Source organism: Triticum aestivum, chromosome 7B (genome assembly GCF_018294505.1).
Source record: "Triticum aestivum cultivar Chinese Spring chromosome 7B, IWGSC CS RefSeq v2.1, whole genome shotgun sequence".
NCBI lineage: Eukaryota > Viridiplantae > Streptophyta > Magnoliopsida > Poales > Poaceae > Triticum > Triticum aestivum.
In genome coordinates this window covers 237142-245687 of record NC_057813.1, presented here as the reverse complement: position 1 = coordinate 245687, position 8546 = coordinate 237142, and positions in this window count along the sequence as shown.

The window sequence follows — 8546 nt, the reverse complement described above, 5'->3', positions numbered from 1 at the left end:
TTTTATTTTGTGATTAACTTTACTATAAAAATAGTTTTTTCCTGTTTTTTTGATTTGTTTTTTGCATTATTTATTTTCTTTTGTTTTTTGCTTTAATTTTTAATTCTGTTTGCTTTTAGGTTAGAAAAATTATAAACTTTCTGTTAGTGCCATTAGTTTTAGAAAAATTATAAACTTTCTGTTAGTGCCATTAGTTTTCAAATTTGAATAGTTAAAATTTGAATTCTTTAAAAATTGTTTGAATCACAAGTTTGTGATTAACTTACTAAAAAAATGATAATAGATGCGCTTATAGAGAAAACTTGATGCACTTCGTGTACAAAATGGACAATCACTTTCGAAGTATCAAAGTTTCAAACAATAACTGCGCCACATCATTGGCTAGGACGAATGGTTCGTCTGTGTACCCAAGATTGTTTAGATCCACTGTTGTCATACCGTACTGTGGGTCTACCTGTACCCCGCCTCCTGACATATTGATCCATTTGCCTCAACACATAAAACCTTGAACCATAAGACATGAAAGCATTTCAAATGAACTCTGAAAAAGTTGAAAGTTGGGATGGTATCATAATTTCACCCACATAGCATGTGCATGTACAAAACGGACAATGGTAGCATGGTCGTGTGTTACAAAGTTAGCATGGTATCATCATAATAGTTGCGGGAGAAAGTCTTTACTTTTTCTTCGCTTGTGTCATTTGCTTATTGCGCCGTAACCATGGATAATCTTCATTGTTTATCAGGATGCTTGGGTCAGCCTTGACATTGAAAGGAGGAATTTCATGAAACTTTTCATAATCTTCAGACATGTCTGTCTTGCCGTCCACTCCCAGGATGTCCCTTTTTCCTGAAAGAACCATGTGGCGCTTTGGCTCATCGTATGATGTATTCGCTTCCTTATCTTTTCTTTTTCTCGGTTTGGTAGACATGTCCTTCACATAGATAACCTGTGCCACATCATTGGCTAGGACGAACGGTTCGTCAGTGTACCCAAGATTTTTCAGATCCACTGTTGTCATTCCGTACTGTGGGTCTACCTGTGCCCCGCCGCCTAACAGATTGACCCATTTGCACTTAAACAAAGGGACCTTAAAATCAGGTCCGTAGTCAAGTTCCCATATGTCCACTATGTAACCATAATATGTGTCCTTTCCGCTCTCGGTTGCTGCATCAAAGCGGACACCGCTGTTTTGGTTGGTGCTCTTTTGATCTTGGGCGATCGTGTAAAATGCATTCCCATTTATCTCGTATCCTTTGTAAGTCAATACAGTCAAAGATGGTCCCCTGGACAACAAGTACAACTCATCACAAACAGTGTTGTCACCTCTGAGACGTGTTTCCAACCAATTGCTGAAAGTCCTGATGTGTTCACATGTAATCCAATCGTCGCACTGCTCCGGGTGTTTGGAGCGCAGACTGTTCTTGTGTTCATCGACATACGGGGTCACCAAGGTAGAGTTCTGTAGAACTGTGTAGTGTGCTTGAGACCAAGAATATCCGTCCCTGCATATTATTGAGTCTCTTCCAAGAGTGCCTTTTCCAGAAAGTCTCCCCTCATACCGCGATTTAGGGAGACCTATCTTCTTAAGGCCAGGAATGAAGTCAACACAAAACCCGATAACATCCTCTGTTTGATGGCCCATGGAGATGCTTCCTTCTGGCCTAGCGCGGTTACGGACATATTTCTTTAGGACTCCCATGAACCTCTCAAAGGGGAACATATTGTGTAGAAATACAGGCCCCAGGATGACAATCTCGTCGACTAGATGAACTAGGATGTGCGTCATGATATTGAAGAAGGATGGTGGGAACACCATCTCGAAACTGACAAGACATTGCGCCACATCACTCCTTAGCCTTGGTACGATTTCTGGATCGATCACCTTCTAAGAGATTGCATTGAGGAATGCACATAGCTTCACAATGGCTAATCGGACATTTTCCGGTAGAAGCCCCCTCAATGCAACCGGAAGCAATTGCGTCATAATCACGTGGCAGTCATGAGACTTTAGGTTCTGAAACTTTTTCTCTGGCATATTTATTATTCCCTTTATATTCGACGAGAAGCCAGTCGTGACCTTCATACTGAGCAGGTATTCAAAGAAGATTTCTTTCTCTTCTTTTGTAAGAGCGTAGCTGGCAGGACCTTTATATTGCTTCGGAGGCATGCCGTCTTTTCCGTGCAAACGTTGCAGGTCCTCCCGTGCCTCAGATGTATCTTTTGTCTTCCCATACACGCCCAAGAAGCCTAGCAGGTTCACGCAAAGGTTCTTCGTCACGTGCATCACGTCGATTGAGGAGCGGACCTCTAGGTCTTTCCAGTAGGGTAGGTCCCAAAATATAGATTTCTTCTTCCACATGGGTGTGTGTCCCTCAGCGTCATTCGGAACAGCTAGTCCACCGGGACCCTTTCCAAAGATTACGTAGTGTAAATCATTGACCATAGCAAGCACGTGATCACCGGTGCGCATGGCGGGCTTCTTCCGGTGATCTGCCTCACCTTTGAAATGCTTGCCTTTCTTTCGACATTGATGGTTGGTCGGAAGAAATCGACGATGGCCCAGGTACACATTTTGTTGGGGAACGTAGCAATAATTCAAAATTTTCCTACGTGTCACCAAGATCTATTTATGGAGTCATCTAGCAACGAGGGAGGAGTGGATCTACATACCCTTGTAGATCGCGCGCGGAAGCGTTCAAGAGAACGGGGTTGATGGAGTCGTACTCGTCGTGATCCAAATCACCGATGATCCTAGCGCCGAACGGACGGCACCTCCGTGTTCAACACACGTACGGAGCAGCGATGTCTCCTCCTTCTTGATCCAGCAAGGGGGGAGGAGAGGTTGATGGAGATCCAGCAGCACGACGGCGTGGTGGTGGAAGTAGCGGGATTCCAACAGGGCTTCGCCAAGCGCTGCGGGAGGAGGGAGATGTGTCATGGGAGGGAGAGGGAGGCGCCAGGGCTTGGGTGTTGCTGCCCTCCCTTCCCCCACTATATATAGGGCCAAGGGAGAGAGGGGGGGGGGGGGCGCAGCCTTTGGACCTTCCTCCAAGGAATGGTGCAGCCAGGGAGGAGTCCCTCCTCCCCAAGGCACCTCGGAGGTGCCTTCTCCCTTTAGGACTCTTCCTTTCCCTCTTCTCTTGGCGCATGGGCCTCTTGGGGCTGGTGCCCTTGGCCCATATAGGCCAAGGCACACCCCCTACAGCCCATGTGGCCCCCGGGGCAGGTGGCCCCACCCGGTGGACCCCCGGGACCCTTCCGGTGGTCCTGGTACAATACCGGTGACCCCGAAACTTGTCCCGATGGCCGAAATAGCACTTCATATATATAATTCTTTACCTCCGGACCATTCCGGAACTCCTCGTGACGTCCGGGATCTCATCCGGGACTCCGAACAACTTTCGGGTTACCGCATACTAATATCTCTATAACCCTTGCGTCACCGAACCTTAAGTGTGTAGACCCTACGGGTTCGGGAGACATGCAGACATGACCGAGATGACTCTCGGGTCAATAACCAACAGCGGGATCTGGATACCCATGTTGGCTCCCACATGTTCCACGATGATCTCATCGGATGAACCACGATGTTAAGGACTTAATCAATCCCGTATACAATTCCCTTTGTCTATCGGTACGATACTTGCCCGAGATTCGATCGTCGGTATCCCGATACCTTGTTCAATCTCGTTACCGGCAAGTCTCTTTACTCGTTCCGTAACACATCATCCCGTGATCAACTCCTTGATCACATTGTGCACATTATGATGATGTCCTACCGAGTGGGCCCAGAGATACCTCTCCGTTTACACGGAGCGACAAATCCCAGTCTCGATTCGTGCCAACCCAACAGACACTTTCGGAGATACCTGTAGTGTACCTTTATAGCCACCCAGTTACGTTGTGACGTTTGGCACACCCAAATCACTCCTACGGTATCCGGGAGTTGCACAATCTCATGGTCTAAGGAAATGATACTTGACATTAGAAAAGCTTTAGCATATGAACTACTTGATCTTGTGCTAGGCTTAGGATTGGGTCTTTGTCCATCACATCATTCTCCTAATGATGTGATCCTGTTATCAATGACATCCAATGTCCATGGTTAGGAAACCGTAACCATCTATTGATCAACGAGCTAGTCAACTAGAGGCTTACTAGGGACATGGTGTTGTCTATGTATCCACACATGTATCTGAGTTTCCTATCAATACAATTTTAGCATGGATAATAAACGATTATCGTGAACAAGGAAATATAATAATAACTAATTTATTATTGCCTCTAGGGCATATTTCCAACAGTCTCCCACTTGCACTAGAGTCAATAATCCAGTTCACATCGATATGTGATTAACACTCAAGGTCACATCCCCATGTGACTAACACCCAAAGAGTTTACTAGAGTCAATAATCTAGTTCACATTACCATGTGATTAACACTCAATGAGTTCTGGGTTTGATCATGTTATGCTTGTGAGAGATGTTATAGTCAACGGGTCTGAATCTTTCAGATCCGTGTGTGCTTTACAAATCTCTATGTCATGTCCTAGATGCAGCTACCACGTTCTATTTGGAGCTATTCCAAATAACTGTTCTACTATACGAATCCAGTTTACTACTCAGAATAATCTGGATTAGTGTCAAAGTTTGCATCGGCGTAACCCTTTACGACGAACTCTTTTACCACTTCCATTATCGAGAAAATTCCTTAGTCCACTAGTTACTAAGGATAACTTTGACCGCTGTCCTGTGATCCATTCTTAGATCACTCTTGTACCCCTTGACTGACTCATGGCAAGGCACACTTCAGGTGCGGTACACAGCATAGCATACTGTAGAGCCTACGTCTTAAGCATAGGGGACGACCTTCGTCCTTTCTCTCTATTCTGCCGTGGTCGAGCTTTAAGTCTTAACTTCATACCTTACAACTTAGGCAAGAACTCCTTCTTTGACTGATCCATCTTGAACACCTTCAAGATCATGTCAAGGTATGTGCTCATTTGAAAGTACCATTAAGCGTTTTGATCTATCCTTATAGATCTTGATGCTCAACGTTCAAGTAGCTTAATCCAGGCTTTCCATTGAAAAACACTTTTCAAATAACCCTATATGCTTTCTAGAAATCCTACGTCATTTCCGATCAACAACATGTTAACAACACATACTCATCGGAAATTTTATAGTGCCCCCACTCACTTCTTTGGAAATACAAGTTTCTCATAAACTTTGTATACACCCAAAATCTTTGATCATCTCATCAAAGCATACATTCCAACTCCGAGATGCTTACTCCAGTCCTTAGAAGGATTGCTGGAGCTTTGCATACTTATTAGCATCTTTCAGGATTGACAAAACCTTCCAGTTGTATCACATACAACCTTTCCTCAAGAAAATCGTCGAGGAAACAATGTTTTGACATCCTATCTGCAAGATTTCATAAATAATGCAGTAATCACTAATATAATTCCAACAGACTCTTAGCATCGCTACGAGTGAGGAAGTCTCATCGTAGTCAACTCCTTGAACTTGTCAGAAAACATCTTAACGACAAGTCGAGCTTTCTTAATGGTGATACTTACCATCATTGTCCGTCTTCCTTTTAAAATCCATATGTACCTAACAGCCTTATGACCATCAAGTAGTTCTTCCAAAGTCTACACTTTGTTTTCATATATGGATCCTCTCTCGGATTTTATGGACTCGAGCCATTTATCGGAATCTGGGCCCACCATCGCTTCTCCATAGCTCGTAGGTTCATTTTTTTCTAGCAACATGACTTCCAAGACAGGATCACATACCACTCTGAAGTAGTACTCATCCTTGTCATCCTACGAGGTTTGCTAGTGACTTGATCTGAAGTTTCATGATCACTATCATAAGCTTCCACTTCAATTGGTGTAGGTGCCACAGGAACAACTTCCTGTGCCCTGCCACACACTTGTTGAAGAGATGGTTCGACAACCTCATCAAGTCTCCACCATCCTCCCACTCAATTCCTTCGAGAGAAACTTTTCCTCAAGAAAGGACCCGATTCTAGAAACAATCCCTTATTGCTTTCGGATCTGAGACAGGAAACCCAACTGTTTTGGGTGTCCTATGAAGATGCATTTATCCGCTTCGGGTTCGAGCTTATCAGCCTGAAACTTTTCACATAAGCGTCGCAGCCCCAAACTTTTAAGAAATGACAGCTTAGGTTTCTCTAAACCATAGTTCATATGGTGTCATATCATCGGAATTACATGGTGCCCTATTTAAAGTAAATGTGGTTGTCTCTAATGCCTAACCCATAAACTATCGTGGTAATTCGATAAGAGACATCATGGTATGCATCATATCCAATAAGGTGCAGTCATGATGTTCGGACACACCATCACACCATGGTGTTCCAGGCTGTATTAGTTGTGAAACAATTTCCACAATGTCTTAATTCTGTGCCAAACTCGTAATTCAGATATTCATCTCTATGATCATATCATAGATATTTTATCCTCTTGTCATGACGATCTTTCAACTTCACCCTGAAATTACTTGAACCTTTCAATAATTCAGAGTCGTGATTCATCAAGTAAATATACTCAACATCTACTCAAATCATCTGTGAAGCAAGAACATAACGATATCCACTACATGCCTCAGCACTCATTGGATTGCACACATCAAAATGTATTACTTCCAACAAGTTGCTTTCTAGTTCCATTTTACTGAAAACGAGGCTTTCAGTTATCTTGCCCATGTGGTATGATTTGCATGTCTCAAGTGATTCAAAATCAAGTGAGTCCAAACGGTCCATTTGCATGGAGTTTCTTCATGCATATACACCAATAGACATGGTTCGCATGTCTCAAAAACGAGTGAGCCCAAAGATCCATCAACATGGAGCTTCTTCATGCGTTTTATACCGATATGACTTACGTGGGAGTGCCACAAGTAGGTGGTACTATCATTACTATCTTTTAGCATGAACATGTGTATCACTACGATCGAGATTCAATAAACCATTCATTTTAGGTGTAGGACCATTGAAGGTATTATTCAAATAAACAGAGTAACCATTATTCTCCTTAAATGAATAACCGTATTGCGATAGACATAATCCAATCATGTCTATGCTCAACGCAAACACCAATCTCGATGGTAGAGGGAGCGTACGATATTTGATCAACCTTGGAAATACTTCCAACATATATCGTCATCTCACCTTTAGCTAGTCTCCGTTTATTCCGTAGCTTTTATTTCGAGTTACTAACACTTAGCAACCGAACCGGTATCTAATACCCTGGTGCTACTAGGAGTACTAGTAAAGTACACATTAACATAATGTATATCCAATATACTTCTACCGACCTTGCCAACCTTCTTATCTACCAAGTATCTAGGGTAATTCTGCTCCAGTGGCTGTTTTCCTTTGTTACAGAAGCACTTAGTCTCGGGTTTGGGTTCAACCTTGGGTTTCTTCACTAGAGCAGCAGCTGATTTGCCATTTCATGAAGCATCCCTTTTTGCCCTTGCCCTTCTTGAAACTAGTGGTTTCACCAACCATCAACAATTGATGCTCCTTCTTGATTTCTACTTTTGTGGTGTCAAACATCGCGAATATCTCAAGGATCATCATATATATCCCTGATATATTATAGTTCAACACGAAGCTCTAGCAGCTTGGTGATAATGACTTCGGAGAAACATCACTATCTCATCTGGAAGATCAACTCCCACTCGATTCAAATGATTGTTGTACTCAGACAATCTGAGCACAAGCTCAACAATTGAGATTTTCTCCTTAGTTTGTAGGCTAAGAAAATCGTCGGAGGTCTTATACCTCTTGACGTGGGCACGAGCCTGAAATCCCAATTTCAGCCCTCGAAACATCTCATATGTTTTGCGACGTTTCAAAACGTCTTCGGTGCCTCAACTCTAAGCCGTTTAACTGAACTATCACGTAGTTATCAAAATGTGTATGTCAGATGTTCGCAACATCCATAGACAACGTTCGAGGTTCAGCTCACTGAGCGGTGCATTAAGGACATAAGCCTTCTATGAAGCAATGAGGACAAACCTCAGTTTATGGACCTAGTCCGCATAATTACTACTATCAACTTTCAACTAAATTTTCTCTAGGAACATATCTAAACAGTAGAACTGAAGCGCGAGCTACGACATAATTTGCGAAGACCTTTTGACTATGTTCAGGATAATTAAGTTCATCTTATGAACTCCCACTCAGATAGAAATCCCTCTAGTCATCTAAGTGATTACATGATCCGAGTCAACTAGGCCGTGTCCGATCATCACGTGAGACGGACTAGTCAACATCGGTGAACATCTTCATGTTGATCGTATCTACCATACGACTCATGCTCGACCTTTCAGTCTCTTGTGTTCCGAGGCCATGTCTGTACATGCTAGGCTCGTCAAGTCAACCTAAGTGTTTCGCGTGTGTAAATCTGCCTACACCCGTTGTATGTGAACGTTAGAATCTATCACACCCGATCATCACGTGGTGCTTCGAAACAACGAACTGTCGCAACGGTGCACAGTTAGGG